The following is a 24,639-nucleotide window of genomic DNA, read 5'->3' as shown; positions in this document are numbered from 1 at the left end:
GAGGCAGAGGTTGCAGTGAGCCAAGATCTTGCCACTGCGCTCCAGCCTGGTCAACAGAGCGAGACTCTGTCTCAAAAGCAAACAAACAAAACCTTTAATTATATGTTATTTACCATATGATCAGTTTCATTGACTTTGTGTGTTGCATTCTTCCAATAATTTGAAAGATTTACAATCTGCTTTTAGTTCTGGTAGTTATCTTTGTAACTACTATGGAACTTTTTTTTTTTTAATTCCTTCTCAGAGGGAGTCTTGCTTTGTCATCCAGGCTGGAATGTTTTAGTTCTGGTAATCTTTGTAACTACCTTGTAACTTCCCTGCCCCACTCCCACTGTGGCCCCCCGTCACTCCTGCCCATCCCCCTACTCCCCGTCCCACTGCCACTGCCCACAGGGAATCTTGCTCTGTCCCCCAGACTGGAGTGCAGTGGCGTGATCTCGGCTCACTGCAACCTCTGCCTCCTGGGTTCAAGCGATTCTTCTGCCTCAGCCTCCCCAGTAGCTGGGATTACAGCCACCACCACTACACCTGGCTAATCTTTGTATTTTTTAGTGGAGACAGGTTTCACCATGTTGGCCAGGCTGGTCTCGAACTCCTGAGCTCATGATCTGCCCGCCTTGGCCTCAGTGCTGGGATTACAGGCGTGAGCCATTGCGCCCGGCCTGCTATGTAACTTTTTAATATACGCCATCCTCAACTTTTTAGGCAGTACCTACTGACTCATCAGCATGAGGTTGACAGACTTATTCTGAAAAGTGTTAATCTTAACAAAAATAACATTTATTATACTTTATTTTTAAAGGAAATGTAAAAGTTTAACTGTCGCCACAGTGTTGTGTTACACGGTATCTATCATACACATTTTAAAGGTGGGGAATTCAAGGCATAGAGAGGTACCAGAACTTGCCTGAGGCCGTTTATGTTAGTGTCTAGCAGAGCTGGAATGTGACCTGGAGTCTGTGATTCCAGGGCTTTGGCCTTGTTGCCGCCTTGTTGGGCCTGCACGTTTTAGGTAACTACCTCTCCTCCCTCTTTGGAGCTGGGCTCTGTGGAGGGCAGTAACTCAGAGCTCCTGGTCTTAGTGGGACTTGGATCTGTCTACCCTGGGAATCTGGGTGTCTATTCAGGGGTGCCCAGGCACTCATTCAAGCAGTGGCTTTTTTTTTTTTTTTTTTTGACAGAGTCTCGCTCTGTCGCGCAGGCTGGAGTGCAGTGACGCTGTCTCGGCTCACTGCAAGCTCCGTCTCCCGGGTTCACGCCATTCTCCTGCCTCAGCCTCCCGAGTAGCTGGGACTACAGGTGCCCGTCACCACACCCGGCTAATTTTTTTGTATTTTTAGTAGAGACAGGTTTTACCATGTTAGGATGGTCTCGATCTCCTGACCTCGTGATCCGCCCGCCTCGGCCTCCCAAAGTGCTGGGATTACAGGCGTGAGTCACCGCGCCCAGCCCCCAAGCAGTGACTTTAATGTCCCCTTGATGTGGTCTGTGAGCAGCTCCCTGAGGCAGGAAATTCCAGAAGTGAGTCAGGGGCAGGGTCCTGGAGCCACTTCCCTGGGTCCCTAGAAGCAACCTTTCTGTGGCTGTCAGAGGGGCAGAGCTGGGTGCAGACCAGGGTGGGGCCAGCCTAGCAGCTGGCAGTATTGACGGAGACCCCTCTGTGTCTCCACTCTCTGCTTTGGGGGAGCCATTGAGGCACAGTGGCCAGTGCAGGACCCTTCCTCTTTAGCATTTGTGTCTGCAATGTTATGCACATAGAAGTGACTCTTTTTGTTTTCATCTGTTAGCATAGAGGGGCAGAGTAGCAGACTGAGTCTCCACTGTTTCCACTACCCCAGCCTTCAGCATTCCATCTCTACCTTCTCTAGGGACACTGCCACTTCATGATCACCTGTCCTGTGGACTCACGGTGAGGAGCAATTAGCTGTGTCAGTCAGGGTTCTCATGGAGAAGCAGAATGAGTAGGAGAAACACACATAGACATAGATGTAGACATATTCATGTACACAGACACACGTGCAGACATAGACACATAACACTAGCAATGTAGACATACGCACACATAGCCACAGACACACATGTATACACACAAACACACAGACATAGACACACAGGTACACACACACAAATGCAGAGATACACATTTTTATATATTGACTTATTTTTGAGACAGGGTCTCGCCCTGTCACCCAGGCTGGAGTGCAGTGGCAATCATGGCTCACTGCAGCCTCGACCTCCTGGACTCAAATGATCTTCCCACCACAGCCTCCCAGGTAGCTGAATCCACAGGCATGCACCACCATGCCTGGCAAATTTTTAAATTCTTTATAGAGACAGGGTTTCCCTATGTTGCACAAGCTGCTCTTGTACTCCTAGGCACACACAGTCCTCCTGCCTTGGCCTCCTAAAGTGCTGAGATTGCAGGTGTGAGCCACCATGTCCAGCCCCTGCATTTTAAGAGAGAGTTTTTACAGAATGTTAGTCTTATGCCGTTGTGGGGCTGGCTAAGTAGTTTCTGTTGGGCTGTCGTTTCCATGTCTGATGCTGGAGCTTGAAGTCTACAGGAAAGGTGAAGTTGAGAAGATCATGAGCAGGCTAGAACCTGTGGGCATGAGCTGGAACCCCACAAGGATGGAATAAAATTGTCTTTGACTTTGATAGTGTGGGTATCCTGCAGAATCTGGGGCCCTTTGTCGTGGAGCTAACCAGTGTATCCTGGCTCAGGAGTTGGATAATTTGACAAAAGCTCCAGGAGAGGGTAGAGCAGTTGTGGGCCTAGCCACTGCTTCACACCAGTGAGGCAAGTCAGCAGATCAGCAACAGTGGGTGTGAGTTACATAGTCTCTACTTCTTCCCTTTCCCCCACCACATTTCCCAGAAATCTTCCTGTGTCTACCCTAAGCAGAATGTGTAAGGAAAGGAATTCTGGGAACTGAAGTTCAGTCTAGCCATGCTGACACAGTAGAAAGCCATCACATTGCTAGAAGATTGAGTGAGCTGGTAGGAAGACAGCAGGCTTGGGCGTCAGAACTATTTAAATTGTAATCCTGACTTCTTTGCTGTGGGAAATTATCTGATCTGTGCCTCTTCATTAGTGGGGAATAATAACTCTGCAAAATGCCCTCTTTGCAGAGTTATTAATTAGATTAAATGGAATTAAGAATGTTGAGTATCTCACTTTGCTCCTGGGGTAAGGAATCTCAGACCTTTCACAGTTCTTGATACTAACCAGGAACATAATATCTCTACATAATTAAGTTTGACTCTGTCCCCTGGACAAATGGTTTCATCACATAGGGCTTGTATATTCCTTGTGTTAGGTTCATTCTTAGGATGTTGATAATTTCTTCTTGTTATTGTGAATGAAATTTAGTTATGTTTTAAAATTGGTTATAGATGATACATCGTTCCAGAATGTTGCTAATAAATAGCTGTGTTCCTGTGTTTAGTGGAAATTCCTCTGGAGTTTCCTCGTAACTCCAATACTGGCTGTTGATTTTAGATAGCATTTATATTTTCTATTTAGCATTTTAATGTCCTTTTTATGTCTGTTTTTCAGTGTCTTCCTGGAGAATATAAAACTAGGCTGGCGCTAATACCAAGAAGAGGTTTTTTTTTTTTTTTTTTTTTGAGATGGAGTTTCACTCTTGTTGCCCGGGCTGGAGTGCAATGGCACCATCTTGGCTCACCACAACCTCCGCCGCCCAGGTTCAAGCGATTCTCCTGCCTCAGCCTCCCTAGTACCTGGGATTATAGGCATGTGACACCACACACGGCCAATTTTGTATTTTTAGTAAAGACAGGGTTTCTCCATGTTGGTCAGGCTGGACTCGAACTCCCGAACTCTGGTGATCCGCCCGCCTCGGCCTCCCAAAGTGCTAGGATTACAGGCGCGAGCCACCACGCCCGGCCAAGAAGAGGTATTTTTAAAGGCACAAATGGATGTGGGATTTTATCAAATGATGTCTTGTCAGCATCTCTCAAGATGATCATATTTTTTTTCATTTTTGAAATATTAATATGATTAACAATATGAATAGACTTTCTAGCAGGAGAGAATATTGAAATCCATGGTCACTAGATGGAAAGAGCATAGGACAGAGTAGAGTGCCTGGAAACCTCGATTCTAGTTCTAGGTTTGGTTTTTTTTTTTTTTGAGACAGAGTCTCTCTGTGTTGCCCACATTGGAGTGCAGTGGCACGATCTCGGCTCACTGCAACCTCCACCTCCTGGGTTCAAGTGATTCTCCTGCCTCAGCCTCCTGAGTAGCTGGGATTACAGGCGCATGCCACCATGCCCGGCTAATTTTTTTTGTACTTTTTAGTAGAGACAGGGTTTCACAATGTTGGTCAGGCTGTTCTCAAACTCCTGACCTCGTGGTCCACTTGCCTCGGCCTCCCAAGGTGCTGAGATTACAGGCGTGAGCCACTGCGTCCAGCCTCTAGTTTTTTAATTTCAAATTTGACCTGGATAAGCCAGTATGTTTTATTATTCCCTTTAACAAATAGCCCACATTCATATTTCCTTTTCTGTAAAACGGTGATAGTTATGCATGTCCTCCCTTCTTTACTAGGGAGTCGGAAGGATAATCATGAATTAATAAGTCCTTCCTTTACATTTATTTAAGCACCATCATCACATCTGTAAAAGAACCTTGGCCGTACGCGGTGGCTCACGCCAGTAATCCCAGCACTTTGGGAGGCCGAGGCGGGTGGATCACGAGGTCAGGAGATCGAGACCATCCTGGCTAACACGGTGAAACCCCGTCTGTACTAAAAATACCAGAAAAAAATTAGCCAGGCGGTGTGGCGCAGGCCTGTAATCCCAGCTACTCGGGAGGCTGAGGCAGGAGAATGGCGTGAACCCGAGAGGTGGAGCTTGAGCTGAAATCGCGCCACTGCACTCCAGCCTGGGCGACAGAAGTGAGACTCTGTCTCAAACAAACAAACAAACAAACAAACAAACAAACAGACAAACTTGAAAAAAGTATAAAATGAAGGGACCTGATCTTATTTACTGTACCTTGGTCAACCAAAAACTCTTTCCTTTTCCTCCCTCCCTTCTTCCAACGAATATTTATTAAGAAACTTCAATGTGGTTGGGCGCGGGGCTCACGCCTGTAATGCCAGCACTTTGGGAGGCCAAGTTGGGCAGATGACCTGAGGCCAGGAGTTCGAGACCAGCCTGGCCAACATGGCAAAACCCATCTCTACTAAAAATACAAAAAATTCAGCTGGGTGTGGTGGCGCACACCTGTAATCCCAGCTAGGTAGGAGGCTGAGACAGGCGAATTGCTTGAACCCAAGAGGCGGAAGCTGCAGTGAGCCAAGATCCTACCATTGTACTCCAGCCTAGGCAACAAGAGTGAAACTCTGTCTCAGAAAAAAAAAAAAAAAAAGAGGAAAGTTCTGTGCCAGGAATTGTTCCAGACACAGGAAGTACAGCAGTTACGAAGTAGACAAATTCCCTGCGTAGTGCAGCTTACATTCCAAGAAACAAACGCTCATATACATGTCATCTAAGCAATGCATACTATGAAGATAAAGTGGGCGGGGGGCGGTGAGGGTGAGGGTCATAGAGAGGGAGGTAGGTTGTGGAGATTTAAATGGGGTAGTCAGAAAAGACCTCTCTGAGGTGACGTTGGAGCAGAGAACTTAATGGAGAGAGGGAATAGCCATATGGAAAACTGGGGAAGAAGATTCCAGGCAGAGGGAACAGCAAGTGCAAAGACCTGAAGGAATGGCAGTGATGCCCACGAAGCTCGAGTTGGGTGAGCAGGTAGGAGAGGGAAAGGATTTGCGGTCTCTCTCTCTCTCTTTTTTTTTTTTTTTTTTTTTTTTGAGACAGAGTCTCGCTCTGTCGCCCAGGCTGGAGTGCAGTGGCGCAATCTCGGCTCACTGCAAGCTCCGCCTCCCGGGTTCACGCCATTCTCCTGCCTCAGCCTCCTGAGTAGCTGGGACTACAGGCGCCCGCCACCGCGCCCGGCTAATTTTTTTGTATTTTTAGTAGAAACGGGGTTTCACCGTGGTCTCGATCTCCTCACCTTGTGATCCGCCCGCCTCGGCCTCCCAAAGTGCTGGGATTACAGGCGTGAGCCACCGCGCCCGGCCTTTTTTTTTTTTTTAAGCTGGGTCTTGCTCTGTTGCCCAGGCTGGAGTGCAGTGGTGCGATCTCAGCTCAGTGCAACCTCTACCTCCCAGAATCAAGTGATTCTCCCACTTCAGCCTCCTGGGTAGCTGGGACTACAGGTGTGCGCCACCGTGCCTGACTAAATTTTTGTAGAGATGGGGTTTTGCCATCTTTCCCAGGCTGGTCTCGAACTTCTAGACTCAAGTGATCCTCCTGCCTCGGCCTCCCAGAGAGCTGGGATTTTTACAGGCGTGAGTCACGATGCCTGGTCAGATTTGAGGTCTAAGAGGTCGAAGAGGATCAGATCATGGAGGAGTTTGTGCCCCTCCCACTGTTTTTTTCTAAGCGTGAAGGGAAGCCGTTGGAGGCTCATGAGCTGTGGGCGACACGGTCAGTCTTTGTGTCTTGCAGGATCACCCTGGCTGCCCCATGCAGAATAGGTTGAAGCTGGTTTTAAATTGAGGCAGATGGACAGACCCGAGGGGTCACTCAGTCTGGGATGGTAATAGTGGACATGGTGTCATGTGGAGGATTTGAGTCCCTTTTTGCAGGAGGCGCTGTCTGGATTTGCAATGCATTGAAGGTCTTATCTTCAGGACAGCTACTTGGCTTTTCCTCTGAGAAGAAAACGCATCAGCCGTGCTGCCTTCCGCAGTCTGGGAAATCTGGCTTGCCTTTTCCACAGCACCGTTGTGTGGAGTTGGAAGAAACCCCGAGCTCACTCCCAGCAACTCTCCAAACCTCTGGCTGGACTAAATGTCAAAAATAACTAAAGAGTTTGGATGTCCCAGGGGGAAATTCTGTTCCGAGGCCCAACCTAGAAACAGATTTCATGGTTTGATCTGATACCTGGAGGAAGCTGCTCCCCACTTGCCCAGCCTCCCCGTGGATCTGGGGAGGCTTGTTCGGAAAGGAAGATGAGCAAGTTGGCCTCACGCCACACGGTTACAGTTTGCATTAGTCATAGGACACTTCACCATGGGGACATTGTGATTAGTAAAAGACGGAGACAACATTTGGGAGGCATTTGTTTTTCTTCGAGGTATCTGGTCCCTTCAGATGGGCCTTGGTGCTGCTGTTCTGAGCTCAACCCACCCAGCTCAACCCACCCCCCTGCTCAGTGGGGCCAACTCGCTAAGTCACGTCCTTGTTCTTTAAACTCTCTCCCCAAATCTGAACTCTGAAAAGTCTCGTCTTCATTGCTCCCTAACATGACAGCCTCAAGTCTTCCCCTACTGTTTTCTGCTAAGTTGAATTCTCTTTTGATCTTCTGCTGACAATGTATTTCCTTCTCAGAGCATAGGCATTCAGGCCTGAGCATTGAAAACACCCCCTTTTGCTGGTGGGCACCCCCCTTCCCCCAGTTGGGAGGTCTGTGGATGTCTGCAGTGGGTCTCGTAAGCTTATGGGACATGGAGCTCAGAGGTGTTAGCAGAGCTGTGGGTGGATAGGAAAGAAAAAGAGGCATTGTGCCGTCTCTGCTGGCTTATTCCCACCACGTGGAGACAGGAAACCACACATGAAAAACAACGTTAAAAGACGAGATCGGGAACTTAAACAGATGTAAATCAGCAGAGCGTGATGGGGGCATTTATAGCTGTTCACCCCCTTAATCGAAGAGCCATCTCTCGGGCTGGCTCAGTCCCTGGACTTTCTGGTGGAGAGCTGGTCTGAGTAATGGGCAGAGGGGACAGCATGGCAGGGGTCTGGAAAGCTAGTTTTGAAGTAGAAGGTGGGACTTGACTCTGGAGGTGGGCCTTGGACACCCAGCCAAATTGAGGACTAGCGAACACAGAGGCAGGGTAGAAGCGGCTTTCCAAACACACACCCACCACGGTGCCAGGTCATTTTACCATTGCCATGGCAACACCTGGGGATGACTGCCTCTCTCCGTGGCACTGACCGAGGACCCCAAAGTTACCACCTTTTTCCTAGACATTTCTGTGTAAACTGCCCTTTAATCTAGATGCAATTAAAAGAGGACGTGGGCCGGGCTGCGGTGGCTCACGCCCTGTAATCCCAGCACTTTGGGAGGCCGAGACAGGCAGATCACGAGGTCAAGAGATCGAGACCATCCTGGCCAACATGGTGAAACCCGTCTCTACTAAAAAAACAAGAATTAGGCGGGTGTGGTGGCACGCGTCTGTAGTCCCAGCTACTTGGGAGGCTGAGGCAGGAGAATCGCTTGAACCCGGGAGGTGGAGGTGGCAGTGAGCCAAGATCCCGAGTAGCCGGGATTACAGGCATGTGCCACACGCCTGGCTAATTTTTGTATTTTTGGTAGAGACAGAGTTTTGCCATGTTGGCCAGGCTGGTCTCAAACTCCTGACCTCAAGTCATCCAGCTGCCTTGGCCTCCCAAAGTGCTGGGATTACAGGCATGAGCCGCCACACCCTGCCCAGGAATACATGCGACTTTGATGTTCTGATTGCTAACCCAAACAGTGTTGACTGTAATTATCAGGCCTCCCTGTGTTCAGAAACATAAAGTTTAGGTGGGAAAGTAAAACTCAGTAATCACAGGTAAACAGAGACCAAGTAAGCGCTGCTCTTCGAGGCCTAGATATAGCTGTGGCAAGAGGCACGCTGGGGAGGAAGAAAAGTTCTGGGTAACCTGGAGGGGTCAGGGAGGAGTTTCAGAATGTACTTGTGGCCTTGGCTTGGGTGTGGAAGTAATAGCAAACTCCGCAAGATACCTTTTATTCTTTGGTAACAGCTTTATGGAGTTATAATTTGCATACCATTCAATTCACCCCTGTAAAGTGTATAAATCAGTGGGTTTTAGTGCATTCATGGAATTGTGCAACCATTACCATCGTCAATTTTAGAACATTTCCAGCACCTCAAAAAGAAACGCCATGCCCATTAGCAGTCACTTTCCGTTCCCCCCAAACCACGCCTTCCTTAGGCAGCCACTTATCTATTTCCATCTGTATAGATTTGCCTATTCTGGGGATCGCTTATAAATAGAACGATACAATATGCGGCCTTTTGTGTCTGGCTTGTTTCACTTAGCAGAATGTTTTTGAGGCTCTTTCTCCTTGTAGCATGTATTAGGACTTCATTTCTTTTTATTTCTGAATAATAGTTCATTGGTATGGATAGATCATGTTTTGTTTATTTGCTCATCAGTTGCTGGGCATCATTTGGGTGGTTTCTACTTTTTGGCTCTTTAGGAGGAATCCTGGTATGAACGTTTGTGTACATGTTTTTGGGTAGATGTGTGTTTTTAATTTTCTTGGATATATATCCAGGAGTGGAATTGCTGGGTCACCTGGTAACTATGTTTAACCTTTTGAAGAACGGCCAGGCAGTTTTCCAAAGCTGCTGCACCACCAGGATTGTACGACGGCTCCAATTCCTCCATGTCCTTGACAACATTTGTTATTATCTTTTTTTTTTTTTTTAAATCATAGCTGTTCTAGTGGGTGTGAAGTGGTATCTCACTGTGGTTTTAATTTGCATTTCCCTGAAGACGACTGGTGTTGGCTGCCCGTCTTTTCTTATGCCTTATTGACCGTTCATGGCTTTTTTTTTTTTTTGAGGCTGAATCTCGCTCTGTCATCCAGGCTAGAGTGCAGCGGCATGATCCTGGCTCACTGCAACCTCTGCCTCCTGGGTTCAAGAGATTCTCCTGCCTCAGCCTCCTAAGTAGCTGGGATTACAGGCTCGTGCCACCATGCCTGGCTAATTTTTGTATTTTTAGTAGAGACGGGGTTTCACCATATTGGCCAGGCTGATCTCGAACTCCTGACCTCGTGATCCACCTGCCTCGGCCTCCCAAAGTGCTGGGATTACAGGCATGAGCCACCGCGCCCAGCGTCATTTATCTTCTTTAGAGAAAGGTCTATTTAGAGCCTTTGCCCATTTTGTAATTGAGTTACATTATAAGTGTCTTTTAATTATTGGGCTGTATGTGTTCTTTATATATTCTAGATAAAAGTCCCTTATCAGATACCTGGTTTGCAAAAATTTTCTCCCATTCTGTGGTTTGTCTTTTCACTTTCTTAATGATGTCCTTTGAAACACAAAAGTTAGTAATTTCAATGAAGACCAGTTTACCAATTTTTTCCTTGGATTCCTTGTGCTTTTGGTGTCATATCTATGAAGCCATTACCTTGTCTAAGTTATCTCTCGTCGCAGCAGTTCGTTGAATAGATGGTCCTTTCCCGCAGGGAATGTTTTTGGCATTTTTGTCTTCCAGGCTTCTCTTACCTGTGTTATTTATTTAAGTCAAAGGGTGAGAGAGTGTCTTCTCATGTCTGTCTGCTGACCCACAGGGAGATACCAAATCCATCAGGATCGTTTAGGTTAAAAGATCATTTGGTTTGGAATTTGAACAAAGAAAAAACAGGCCGGGTGCAGTGGCTCATGCCTGTAATCCCAGCACTTTGGGAGGCCGAGGCGGGCGGATCACGAGGTCAGGAGATCAAGACCATCCTGGCGAACACAGTGAAACCCCGTCTCTACTAAAAATATAAAAAATTAGCGGGGTGTGGCGGTGGGCGCCTGTAATCCCAGCTCCTTGGGAGGCTGAGGCAGGAGAATGGCGTGAACCTGGGAGGCGGAGCTTGCAGTGAGCCGAGATCGTGCCACTGCACTCCAGCCTGGGTGACAGAGTGAGACTCCGTCTCAAAAAAAAAAAAAAAAAAAAGAAAAAGAAAAACAATCACTTAAAGTTTTCACTGAAAATGAAAACAGGCAATAAATGTTGTTGCATAAATATAAGTAATGAAATGCAGGGTTTTATGTTCTGGCCTAGTTAAGGGCGTAAGAGGGGGAGGCATTTGGCCTCAGCTAGCTTTGGAATTCAGTGATCTGTGGATTGATACTCAGAACTGATTGTATCAAGTATGGGAGCCCGGGCTGTGGGTTTGTGGGTCTCCCATCCATCCCTCCCGTCCACTCCCTCTAATGGCTCCTGGGAGCAGCCGGAGGTCAGCGCAGGGACAGCCAGGCAGAGGGAACAGTCATCTGTGGACTCTCCACAAGTTGTTTCTTGGCCTTGACTTAGGAAGGGGATTAGGAAATGGTTTCCTCTCGAAGTCTCCACCACAGAGTGGAATCCTGGAGCGCTGTGGCCTCCACCTCGCATGTGTGGGTTGGGCACTGGAGCCGCCCCGGAACTGCTGGTGTGGGCTGGGGAGGATGCACGCATGGCCTCCGTGTGTGACTCGGGGGCCCCAGCCGGGGCAGGGCCGAGCGCTGGCTCCCAGGCCTGGCTGGGCTCCCTGGAAACTGGACTGAATCCCTCGCCGGCTCTGCCTCTCCTCGGAGTCCACCCAAGCTGAACGCCTGAGAGCGGAGGATTAGCTAAGCCCCAGATGTTTAGGGGTCTGACTCAGTGTGTGTGTGTGTGCTCCATTGAGAGCTTATGTGGCCCGAGTGGTGGTCCTGGAATTTGCTCAGATCTTTGCGCAGGTTCTGATGTTTAATCAGCATTTCCAAGGAGATGCTTAGGATTCCAGGATTTACTCGATTTACTCAGAGATTCCTCTCCTAGTCCACTTAGGCCGGTTGAGGCTTGCCCAGTCTCAGGGGTTTAGGGGGACAGATACTGGGGTCAGTTCATAACCTTGGAGGGGGCCTTCTGCCCCTGCTTTCCATCAGAGCCCTGGAATCGGGGGATTTTCTGCGCAAGGTCTGGTGTTTTCCTGGTTGAGATTAGCATCTTTAAAATTAAAATTCTTGCATGAAGATTGTGTCCTGCAGCCCTGAGTCTGTCCCTCTGTGAGTGCACAGCTGTACTACGTTCAGGGGTGCTGGGTGGGACTGTTTGATGAGGTGCTGGGGCAAAGAAAAATGGAGCGTTCCCCACAGGAACTTGAGCCCAGGTCTCCTCCAGGCCGTGGAGCCGGTGTGCAATAGTCCTGGCCGCCGGACCTGCTTGTCCCCAGCTGGCAGACTCACCTCCTGGGCCATGTTTGGTTCATCATTACACAGCAGGTTGTGCAAAAGTGAGAGGGCAACATAGGGCCCCTGGAAACCGGGCGTCTTGAGGAGGGGCTCATGGAAGCACTGCTTTCTTCTTCCCCGGGCTTCCTGTTAACCCAGTGTCCAGAGCCACGGAAGGTTAAACTATCTTGATTTAGGCCTCAAGATGCAGGGAGCATCAGCCGGTCATTGGGAACACATGGCCAGCTGGAAATCCACACTCTCCCAGTTGTGTAATGTTGCCAATTGATTTAAACTAACAACAACAACAAACAATGTAAGGTGCTGGCCAGCACCGACCGGCGTGCTGGATCCAACCTTCCGGCCAGTAAACAGCCGGCACTCACACCCAGGTTTCTACACTCCCAGCCTCTGGTGCAATCTCCCTTCAAGGATACCAGGACTCTCTAGGGGAAGAAACAGAGACCCAGAGAGGTTAAGAAAGGTCACACAGCTTAAGTGGCAGAGCTGGGGTTTGAAGCCAGAACTGTCTGCTGTGCTGTCATTGGAACTAGAGTCAGAGTCGGCTTGGTTCCGGGGCATAGGCTCTTTCCCGTGCTGCACGCTGGGATTGGCTCCTAACCCTCAAAAGAGGGCTGTTAACAAGTGAGTGGCTTCGCTGAATTCTGGGGACTTCTCAGAAACAGGAGGAAGATTTTGAGAGAGTGTTTGTGTGTGGGTGTGTGAGAGTGTGTGCGCATGCGTGTGAGAGTGTGTGTGTGAGCGCGTGAGTGTGAGAGTGCATGTGTGTGAGTAAACGTGTGAGAGTGTGTGTGTGGGTGTGAGAGTGTGAGAACTACACGTGTGTGTGAGTGTGTGGGTGAGTGTGAGAGTATGAGAGTGTGTGTGGTGGGTGACTGCGTGAGAGTGTGACTGAGAGTGTGTGTGTGTGAGAGCATGTGTGCGTGTGTGTGCATGTGTGTGCGAGTGTGTGAGAGTGAGTGTGAGCGTGGGTGTGTGTGCGTGTGTGTGAGTGTGTGTGTGTGTATGTGAGAGTGTGTGTGTGAATGTGTGTGCGTTTGCCATGCGCACATTCATGTGCATGTGACGTCTCTTCCCCTCACACCATTCATTAAGGGTTTCTCCCCCTGAGAACCCCAGGGAGTTCCAGGAGAACAGACAGGGTGAGAGCAAATACTTTCTCCTGTCTGAGAAGCAATTCCCCCGTTTAATCCTTCCCCTTCCTTGAGTCCCTGGGACAATCACTGGTGGAGATTTGGTGGCCAGGGAACCCAAATAGTGTGGCCACCACCCCCGACCCCTGCTGTGGGTCCCTGACAGGTCAGAGGGCTGCTCTGCGATGGGGGGCCAGGCTTCGTATTGCACAGATGGGCAGCACCCATGGTGGTCAGAACACACGTGGAGCCAGCCTTGTCCAGGTCTCTCTGGCTCTGCTGATTCCAAGTCTGTTACATGAATTGGGGTGGCTGTATGTGAGGGTAGAGAAGAGTGGAAGGGAAGTGTTTATATAAATAACACAGGGTGGAGGGGCTTCTAAAAGATTTACTAGCTAAATATTTTCCGGATGTTTTAATCATCCTTTAAGGTCCTTCCAGAGGAAGGCTAAACAAGACTTAGTCTAATTCCCCCAGTGGCCAGTGGCTCCCACCCACAACTGACCCCGTCATACCTGGGCCTCATTCCCTACACCACCCCACCCTCCTCCCTCCTCATCTCCCCATCACCCTTTACTCCCCTCTTTCATCCAACTGGGAAAGAAAGAACAATCTCCATTTTGTCCTTTTGTGATCATATTATACACACAATTGTTTGATCTGTGTTTTTTGTTGTTGTTGTTTTCTTTTGTTTTTTTGTTTTTTTTTTAGATGGAGTTTCGCTCTTGTCACCTAGGCTGGAGTGCAATGGCGCCATCTTGGCTCACGGCAACCTCCGCCTCCCGGGTTCAAGTGATTCTCCTGCCTCAGCCTCCTGAGTAGCTGGGATTACAGGTGTGCACCACCACGCCCAGCTAATTTTTGTATTTTTAGCAGAGACAGGGTTTCACCTTGTTGGCCAGGCTGGTCTTGAACTCCTGACCTTAGGTGATCCACCCGCCTCAGCCCCCACAAACTGCTGCGATTACAGGCATGAGCCACCATGCCCGGCCCCACGCTGCTCTTTAGAAAGGTTGTACCAGTTTAAAGTCCTTGAGAATACCCAGTGCCCCATTCGCTGGCTAAGCCTGGCATTTGCAGGCCAAAAGAGAGCCAGCAAATCATGAGATCTGTTGCCACCTGCAAATGGTGTGCTGTGGGAGCTCGGCAGGCCAGAGCCCCGATCTGCCAGTGGCGATGTGTGTGCACATGTGGAGTGTCTAGGATGTCTGGGCTCCTTCCTTTGGGATGCGGTGAGGAACTGTGTTGTGGAGGCTGCACTTTCCTGTAGGAGCCTGTCCCATGGGGTCCCTCCCGGGAATGAGTGTGTGAGTTTCTGGTCAGGCCTCACAGGCTCAAGTCTTGCAGAGTGAGGGAGGGGCAGTTTGCACTGGGCTCTAGACGGTCATTTCCATGTCCACCTTTTCAGCCTGGCCTTTTCTTGTTGAGGGCTTGTGCAAGGCCCCGCCACGAGGGGCTGGTTGGAGCTGGGAGCCGCGCGGGGAGCCTGCCCTGGCACAGTGGCGGCTCTGTTTCCCACTCCACCTCCTCAGGGGCCCCCATTCACGGGAAGGAGAGTCACACATTCCCCCTTGAGATAAGAATAGAGCACGACTGTGCCCCAGGACAGAGTCCAGCTTCTTCAGCCAGCCCTGCGAGGCCTGGCAAGGGCTCCCAGATGGTACTGGCATGAGTGGGCCCTGGCTGCCTGCCCCACTGGCCTTTTGTGCATTGTGCGGTCCGGACACTGGCTACAGTGTGTGTCTGTCCGGGGCGCCCTCCAGGAAACCCACTGTCTCCAGGCTCTGCTCAGGATGGAGAGGCTTGTCCTCAAATCAGCTGTGCCAGGGCTCTGCTGCGCCCCTCCTCTTACCTGTGGGCCTCAGACTCCAACCTCCCTGCCTTGATTCCTCCAGCCACTGCTGTCTGTTCCTGGACAGGCAGAATGGAGCCCGCGCTTGTGCGGGGAGCAAGCTCTAGGTGAGGGCTGGTGGCTGGATGTTGAAGGCAGCAGCCTGGGGACCCCAAAGGCACCAAGAGATAATAAACAGGACCAGTAGGGGCCACAGATTGTTTGAGCGATGATCAGAGTTTTGAGGTGTTCACCCTTAGCCCTGCCTGTGTCTGAGGCTCAAGATGGAACAGCTGAGAGTCAGATCAACAGCAGGACTGGACCAGGCAAGAGGCACGGGTGCATTCTGGCTCCTCTTGGAATCATTCTGGGTGACCTCTAATGCACTTTCCAGCCTTCACATTCTAGGGTGAGGCTTCTGGAAGTGTGGTCCCTGGACCAGCGGCAACAGAATCAGCATCTCCTGGGAACTCGCTGGATGGAGCTGTATATTCCCAGGTCCTGCCCCAGACCTGCTGGCTCAGAGCCCGGTAGTGGAGCCCAGCTACCTGTGTTTTAACATGCTCTGGACCACAGCTCTAAATAGGATAAAAAACAATGCTTTCCAGAGTCTGACAGGTGACTCCAGTGAGTCTTGAGGACCACCACAACCTGGAGAACATATGCCTTACCTGAAGACCGGATGCAGTGGCTCATGCCTGGAATCCCAGCACTTTGGGTCGGCCAAGGCAGGCCGATGGCTTGAACGCAGGAGTTTGAGACCAGCCTGGGCAACATGGTGAGACCGCGTCACCTCAAAAAACTAAAAAAATTAGCCAGGCGTGGTGGTGTGCACCTGTAGTCCCAGCTACTTAGGAGGCTGAGGTGGGAGGATTGCTTAGAACCCAGGAGGTTGAGGCTACAGTGAGTCATGATCACGCTGCTGCACTCCAACCTGGGTGACAAAGTGAGACTTTTGAGATGCTGTCTCGAAATAAATAAATAAAATATATAAAAGCTTTATTTTATTTGTTTTATGTTTACACATGGGGTCTCCCAGCCAGCCTTAAAAAAAAGATCTTCAGCTTGTACTTTTCTAGGTATTTCAGTTAATTCTACAACTGTCTGAGGTAGTGTTTCGGGTTTATGGGTGAACAAACCAAGGCTCCGTGGAGGTAAATAACTTGCTATATGGAGGAGTTGTGATTGAAAGCTGAGGCTTTTCACCACAAGTGGGGGTGAGGGTTTCAACCCCCCTCTGTATGGTTGTTAATCGAATCAGCAGTCAGCCACGGGGCCAGGGAGGGTGAGGCTCCTGCTCGGGAGTTGTTGAGTTGGGTCCCAGGTGGCCGTTCTCACTTAGTTCTGAGAAAATGGGTGTGCTTTTGAGTGTTTGGATACGGCCATCACATAAACTGACTGTCTGGGAGAGAGCCTGGAATGGAGGCTCCCTGGGTCTCGATCTCAGCGTGCACGTGTCTGGGAGGGGAGAGGAAGGATGAGGGTTTCTAGAAGATCCTGGCATGGCCACTGGCTAAAGACAAAGCTCTGTTTGCAGCCCCTCAGTGGGAGGGAAGGATGAATGAAAACACAGGGGCTGGCCGGTTTGGGGGCCTTAGAAGCATCATCTCCTGCATGGGTACCACTGGTGTGCACAGATGAAAGTGCTTTCAGGAGACGCAGGTCACACTGTATGAGGAGGAGTGAGTTGTGTCCTCCCTCTGTTTACACCTCCTTGGTGATGGTGCCGATACCATTCTGGGCCTTGGTGTGTGCTGTTTGAGTGTGGAAGTTGTAGAGCTGGCCTTTGGATTGTGCCTCAGTGCCCTTGTTGGAAGCGAGGCACGTGTTTTTGGAGGCTCCAGGTCGCCTAGGCCCACTGCCTTCCAAAGTCCCCAGTGAGAACTGGTCTCAGTGGTTTCTGAGATGACTGTGGGAGGGGGCGCATTCCATGCTGGGGTGCTGGTGGCACCCAGGAATCTTGTGAGTTTCTGAGACTTGGTTGGGAGGCATGGGGCTGGGGAAGCCCAAGGGAGAGGTTGATGGGGAACAGGGAAGCGTGCTGGGTGGTCTGAGGTTACATCTTCAATACTCCATGCTTTTACTTATTTCCTCAACCCCCAGGTAAGCATATCGTTTTGTGGGTGGAGAGAATATTTAAAAACAGATCTGTTGATTCAGGAGCATTTAATAATAATAGACAGCATTTACATAATATGATTTTTCAGACACTGGCCTAAGCACTGGACCTTCATTCCCTCATTTAGTCCTCACAATAGACCTGTAAGTAGTATTCTTATGTCTGTTTTACACATGGGGAAACTGAGGCACGGAGAAGTTTAATTTCCCCAGCGTTACCCAGCCAGTGAGTAGCAGAACCTGGCCATCTCTCTCCAGAGCCCAAGTTCTTTTTTTTTTTTTTTTTCCGAGACACTGTCTTGCTCTGTTGCCCAGGCTGGAGTGCAGTGGCGCGATCTTGGCTCGCTGCAATCTCCGCCTCCCGGGTTCAAGCGATTCTCATGCCTCAGCCTCCCAAGTCACTGGGACTACAGGTGCACACCACCACGCTGGGCTAATTTTTGTATTTTTAGTAGAGACGGGGTTTCACCATGTTGGCCAGGCTGGTCTCACACTCCTGACCTCAGGTGATCCACCCGCCTCGGCCTCTCAAAGTGTTGGGATTACAGGCGCGAGCCAGTGTGCCTGGCCTACAGCCCAAGTTCTTAACCACTGGCCGCTGTATATATTCCAATCATTTGCACCCCAGCCAGTAGAGAGGAGATGGAGGACTGTCACAGCTCCTGCAGCTCTGCCACTACTCCCATTTGAGACTCATCTGCATGCCCAGTTGGGGGTTCCAGTGGGCCTTTTGCTTTCATGTGGCACTTGTAAAGGAAGGAAATGGTGACAAAGAATGAGAGAAGGGGTGGGGACAGGTGCCGTAGCTGCCATTCTGCACCCTCCTTCTCACTAGCTGCCTGCCCTTTCGGTGGGTGCCCTTCCTCTCCCCCAGCTGCCCATGTGGGAAGCTGTTGGAGTGTGGAGGCTCCTGAGCAGCTCTCCTGAGAATCTTGACTGTGCTTTTTTTTTTTGAGACAAAGTCTCGCTCTTGTCCCCCAGGCTGGAGTGTGATGGCACAATCTTGGCTCACTGCAACCTCCGCCTCCCGGGTTCAAGCGATTCTCCTGCCTCAGCCCCCTGAGTAGCTGGGATTACAGGCACCTGCCACCATGCCTGGCTAGTTTTGGTATTTTTAGTAGAGATGGGGTTTCACCATGTTGGCCAGGCTGGTCTTGATCTCCTCACCTCAGGTGATCCACCTGCCTCAGACTCCCTTCACTGTACTTTTGAGAACAGATCTTCTACTCATACTCTTAGGATTGAGTCCTGGTCTCGTGGAACCATTTGTGGGAGACTCAGTAGAGGAACCAGGAGGAAAGGCAGTGGCCCCCCCCATCCTCCACAGCTAACACTCTGGCTGCTCTCAAATCCTCCCAACTTTGGAGGAAGATGAGAGCGGAACCGTTTCTGCAAGAATGGAGGGAGGTTGCCGGTGGCTGGCCTGGCTCCTGGGGGCCGCACTTTCTGTTGGTAGCTGTGTCTTCTACTGGGGCCTGGACCAGCACTTCCAGCTGGATATGGAGTGGGAAGAGATGGGTGGGTCCAGAGCCCGGGGATTGCCATGGGGGACATGCCTTGCATTTCTTTCCTGCAGGAAATGCCTTGGTGTTCTGCTCGTTAGCAGTCCTGCCTGTGGTTAGCACTTCCGAAAGCGAGTGCCAGCTTGTGGTCAGAGGCTTGAGCTGCCAAACAGGTTTGGCCTCCTGGTGTGCCTGGGTGTGACATCCTCTTCTGCTCTTCCTCTGTCCCCAGGCTGCCTGGCTCTGGGCGGGAGCATAGTCAGGTAAAAGGAAGCAAACTCGCCCAGCAGGTGCTTGGATCAGCACTACGAGGAGACGACAGCCTGAAGGACCCACTTGTTGGGCTTGGTGCTTGTAGAGAAGATATGCTGGGTCTGAAGCATGGAATGTCAAGTTAGCTGAGGAGGCCTAACACCAGCAGGTGCTTTGGGGCGGCACCAGGCAAGGTCTGAGGACAATGGGCAGCTTCTAGAAAAACCATTGAGCTGTGGTTTCCCGCAGCTGAGAAGACAGCAGTTCTAACTAACTCAGGGTGTGGTGTGTTGGGAGAGGAAGGAGGTGAGAAGTGGGCCTTGGACCTTGAACAAGAATCAAGGACATTCTTGGGAGGACCCCCAGCTTGTTGAGCGTGTTTTGTCGTGATTGCCTTGGTCGTAGGAATCCCCTGAGACGGGGAGCTCCTGCTGTTTCATAATCTTTCTATAATTAGTTGTCTTAACCTCTGTCTCCTTAAATAAAATGTCAGCTTCATGAGAGCGCTGAGGGCCTGGGGCAGGCCCTTGGTGAGCACTAAGTAACTACTTAATGAAGGAATAAATCAATACAGTGAGCAGAAGAGCTAGAAAGATCTTTAGCAAGGGTAACATCTTGAACTCTGTAAAATTGCCACCCACGCTCCAGTCTACCCTGAACTCCTGATTCCCCTTACCATGTTCTCTTCCCCCCATCACCTTCTAATATTCTTTAGAATTCACTTTTTTATTGTGTTTAGTGTCTGCTCCCCATAGCCCGTTCCTACCTCATGCTGGAGCCATCGCTCCAGGAAAGCAAAGGTGTATTTCCCTTCTGCCTTTTTCACTGATGTGTCCCCCGCCCCAAATACCTAGAAACAGAGCCTGGCACGTGGTATATGCTCCAGAAGTATTTGTCAAATGAATGAATGGCTGAAAGCGCCCGGGAAGCACTCAGCAGTGCCATCTGTCCCTGGGAATCCTCTTGTAGTGCGTGTCACCATGTGAGCATGTGTACGTTGTGCTGGTGTCCAGTGGGAGGGGAACACTTGCCTCCTCTGGGAGATGCCACACAGGCTGGTCACCTGCCCTGGCCCTGCTTGGTCCTCATGGTTAACAGGGCCCCTGAGGTAGGACCACCTCCCTGATAAGTTAAGACAGCTCAGAGATACACAAGGGATTTTTTTTTTTTTTTGGAGACAGAGGCTCACTCTGTCGCCCAGGCTGGAGTGGAATGGTGCAATCTCGGCTCACTGTAACCTCTGCCTCCCGGGTTCAAGTAATTCACGTGCCTCAGCCTCCTGGGTAGTTGGGATTACAGGCGCCCACCATCACGCCTGGCTAATTTTTTGTATTTTTAGTAGAGGGGTTTTGCCATGTTGGCCAGGCTGGCCTCAAACTCCGGACCTCCAGGGATCCGCCAGCCTCGGCCTCCCAAAGTGTTGGGATCACAGGCACGAGCCACTGCGCCCGGCCCACGAGGGCTTTTTGGAATTGACTGGCAGGGCAGTGAAGGCCCCCAGGACAGGCCGGAGAGGCTGACCAGGTAGTGAGTGGAGCTGTTCACAGATGAGGATTTCGAGCCTGTGGTTGGGCTGCATTCCAGAATCCAGCTGTGCTCCCATGACTTCCTTCCCACCTTATGGGCTGTGAGAAGTGGAAAAAATGCCTGGCTGAGAAACAGGGCTCAGGCGAAATCCCTGTTTATTCCATCTCTATCATCTTGTCTTCCAACGAGTGCCTGACTTAGAAATGTAATCCCGGGTGGTCTTGGCTGTCTCCACGCCCTGGAGAGCAACAGGGTCCTGGTGCTGCCTGTTACCCTCAGGGAAAAGTGCAGACCCAAGCAGATCCAGCTGCGTCCTTGACATCTCACTCATCCTGTGCAGGACGCAGTTGCCTAGCCCAGGTCTGGGCTACTGTGGCTTCTCATAGCTCAGCAAATGGCTCGTTTGTCCTTCCAGCCACTGGAGGCAAAAACCTTGACTCCCCTTTCTTTCTCACATTCCACATTCAGCATGTTGACAATGCAGGTTGGCCCTTCCTGCAAAACAGATCTTTAAACATAGGATCACTTCTCACCACCCCACCACTGTAGTTTTGGACTGAGCCACAGCTGCCACTACAATGCTGCTGGGCTGTTGCAGGTGCCTCCTGGCTGCTCTGCTGGCCTCTAGTCTGCTGTTTTCACAGGAAGGGTCTGATCGTATCATGTTTCTGCTTACCACAGTCCAGCGGTGCCCCATGTCGGCAGAGTGAAGCTGCGGAAGCCCTACAGTGGCTGACGTGCTACGTAATTGGGTCCCCATTACCGTCCTGACCTCAGCACCTGCTCCTCCCTGCTCGTCTCACTCCTGTGTCGCTCCTGCATCTGTCCTCCACCCTCCATGGTGTTTCTTTAAATATATCAGGCGTGCTTCCTCATCAAGGCCTTTGCAGCCCAACTCCCTGTGGGAGCTGAGTAATGGTCCCCTGAAGATGTCTACCTTCGAATCTCTGGAGCCTGTGAATATGTTACCTTCTGTGGCAGATGGGACTTTGCAGGTGTGATTAAGTTGAGGACCGGAGATGGGGAGATAATCCTGGATTATCCACGTGGGCCCAGTGTAAGCCAAGGGTCCTTACGAGAGGGAGGCAGGAGGGCCAGAGTCAATGTTAGGAGATGTGATGTTGGAAGCAAGAGGCTGAGTAATGGGAGGAAGGGGCTGAAAGCCAAGGAATGTGGGTGGGCTCCAGAAGCTGAGAAAGGCAAGGAAATGGATTCTTTCCTAGAGCCTCCAGGAGGAACCAGCCAGCCCTGCAGATATCTTGACGTTAGCCCGGTGAAACCCATTTCAGACTTTTGACCTCCAGAACTGTAAGAGAATAAATTTTTGTTGTTTGAAGTCCCTTAGTTTATGGGAATTTGTTACAGCAGCCTCAGGATATGAATAGACCCCTTTATCTCCTTTATGTCTCTCACTCACTCTGGCAGACCCACCCCTTTACTCTGCTCTATTTTTTCTTTCCCTCCCCATCATTTATCACCTTCCAGCACAACTGGATCATTGGCCTGTCTGTCTGGCTTGCTGTGGGTTATGTATCTCCCCTGCTAGAATGTAAGCTCCCTTAGGCACGGATCTTTGTCCTGTTAACTGATGTATTCCAGTATCGAAACCTGTGTCTGGTGTATAAGAGGTGTTCAAGAAACATGTGTCGAATAAACGAATGAATGAATATGAATGAATGATTCCTTGGTCTGGAATGCCTTCTCTTCCCATCCTTTCTGCCAGCTGTCCTCTAAGTCCACTTCAGACCCACTCCCTACCCCCAAGAGCTCTCCTGTAAGTGACTTCCCTGGCAGGATGCGGGTGGTGCTATCTGCTGGTCACCTTTCCTGCACACCCGGTGGCTATGAGCAGCCTGGCCAGTTGCAGAGACCCACTCTGCCCAGGGCACTCTCCTTCAGCTTGCATTCTCTGGGGTAAGCCCTGCAACAGCCAGGTACTCTGGGGAGCATTCCTTTTGTTCCGTGCATTTCTTACAGATGAGTATTGTCAGAGTCTAAGGGACCCAGTTGATTTCTAAACCCAACATTTTTTTTTTTTTTTTTTTTTTTGAGATAGAGTTTCACTCTGTCCCCTAGACTGGAGTGCAGTGGCACAATCTCAGCTCACTGCAACCTCCGCCTCCCGGGTTCAAGCAGTCCTCCTGCCTCAGTCTCCTGAGTAGCTGGGACCACAGGCACACGCCACCGCACTCGGCTAATTTTTGTATTTTTAGTAGAGATGGGGTTTGGCCACGTTGGCCAGGCGGGTCTTGAACTCCTGACCTCAAATGATTCACTTCCCTTGTCTTCCCAAAGTGCTGGGATTACACTCATGAGCCACCATGGCCGGCCAACCCAACCTCAGTTTGATGATGCCATGGAGAGGTGAGGGTTCCCACCAAGGTGCTGAGCGAATTTCTAGAGCTTCCAGGTCTCAGAAGTCCTGGTTGGATGATCTGTTTGGGGGAGCTCCTTCTCTCCACTGCCATCCCCAGGGACAGCGTGCCTCACTCGTAGAAGGTACTTAGAATTTGCGTGGATATTGGAGCCTTGGAATCTGTCATGGCTGGGGAGGTTGGTGAGTGGGGCACGGTTTTAAGGGAAGGTATGAGGTTCTCCCCAGGGACTAGAGGTCGAGGAGACCAAAGGATATGTCTTGTTGTTAACAACAGTAGTATGGAGAATGGGGAGTTTGGAAAAAGGAAAGGAAGAAAAGACAAGAAATGGTAATGAGTATGGGCAAGAGTTGTGTGCCCACAATGGGCACCTCATGCTAGGGAACCCCCAAAGACTATGGACACTGCCAAGGAGGGGCAAGGAAGGATGAGAGAGGCCTTCTCTGTGCTGAGGTGTGCTTCCCTGGGGTACAGCTGCAGCCTGTAGAGGGTGAACAGTTAGGAACACTTCTTTCTGCCGTCTTCTCTGGGGAGGACACGTTTTGCAACACTTCCTGAGTTGGGGAGGAGGTGATTCTTTGCCCCCCACCCTCCTTCAGACTGCTAATGAAGTGTGCTTAGTTATGAACCTACAGCTGTGTTTTTGCAGCGCTCCCCCGGCCTGTGCACCCGCCAGTCCCACTGGGGGCTCCCCTCCCTCCTTCCGTCCCCGGGTCTCTGCTGGCTGGTGACTCACTCAGCTCTTGTGCAATAGCCCAGGCTCTCGCTCAGAGAAGAGCTGTTTTCCTCCATCCCATAAGCCCCCGTCCTGATTTATGTCTTTTCATTTGGGTTAATGTTTTCCACATTTAGGTCTGGAGATTAGTGTGTGGCTCATTGCTGCAACCACCAAAACCCCAGTGCCAGCTTGGGTCTGGCACAGAGAGGCAGCCAGACAGACAGATAGACAGAGGACAGCTTCGAGCATGACCCTCGAAGCCTGTCCGTCTGCAGCTGGCCCAGCCCTGCCAGCCTCCCTGCCCCGGACGCAGAGGCAGAGTAAGGAGGCAGCCCTGACTTCTGGCTTGCCAGAGAATCGTTCTCATGCCAGTTTCCTGTGAAGGGCACGCATCTTGGAATGGTGTGAAGAGGAGATTGCCCCAAGCCTGTGAACTTCTCATTGAGGAAGCTGTGTGTCGGGAAGTGAGAGGCACAAGTTGTAGGGTGTGGAAAAATGCGATCTCTGTGGCTTTCAAAGCTATCACACAACACAATGTGTGTGTGTGTGTGTGTGTGTGTGTGTGTGTGTGTGGTTTTTCTCTTCTCTTTAGAACAATAATATTACCTTTGTTGCTATGGCGTTGTTATGGGGGTGGCTAATTGGACGCAGCCCTGATGCTGGCTTGTGTGTGGTGTCCATAGTGATTATCAGACGCAGCCATGGGACCTGCTTTGATTTTCTTCCCTGGAGTGAGAAGCAGGCAGAGGATCGCTCAGTGGTGGCTGTGTATACCCTGCCTTTGGTGGTGGCACCCCAGTCAGAAACGGGACCCTGAGGCTGGGATTTAGGTAAGGGGAGTACCTTTCCAAGGCTTGTTTACAGCTCAGATTTGCAGAGGACCAGGTATTTGGAAACTCCTCTTCTGAGGAACCAGATCGCAGGGCAGCACGCAACGAGGGGCCTGTTGCCTCTTGGGAGCACAGGGCTGCGTGCCCTGGTAACCTGGGCCCACTTACCTGGTAGGCACTGACTTCCTTCCCCGTGAGACTGTAGCATTGATGAAGAAGTGCGTGGTGGCTCATGCCTGTAATCTCAGCACTTTAGGAGGTTGAGGCAGGAGGATTTCTTGAGCCCAGGAGTTTGAGATCAGCCTGGGC

At 50.6% G+C, this 24,639-nt stretch overlaps 1 protein-coding gene across 2 annotated transcripts in view; it reads left to right on the top strand.

Moving 5' to 3' along the window:
- Nucleotides 1-24,639, top strand: part of GAS7 (growth arrest specific 7) — a 286,811-nt gene that overhangs the window by 58,082 nt on the left and 204,090 nt on the right. The window contains exon 1 of one of the 2 annotated variants that reach the window (XM_025361028.1): nt 24,216-24,330. The exons of the other annotated variant lie outside the window; for it this stretch is intronic. The gene's annotated coding sequence lies outside the window, so the exon portion shown is untranslated. Of the gene's footprint in view, nt 1-24,215; nt 24,331-24,639 lie in introns of those variants that run through there. 2 annotated transcript variants of the gene reach the window in all.

Source organism: Theropithecus gelada, chromosome 16 (genome assembly GCF_003255815.1).
Source record: "Theropithecus gelada isolate Dixy chromosome 16, Tgel_1.0, whole genome shotgun sequence".
In the NCBI taxonomy this organism is placed as follows: Eukaryota; Metazoa; Chordata; class Mammalia; order Primates; family Cercopithecidae; genus Theropithecus; species Theropithecus gelada.
Note: the sequence above shows the minus strand (reverse complement) of the source record. Positions and strands in the feature narration are given on the sequence as shown.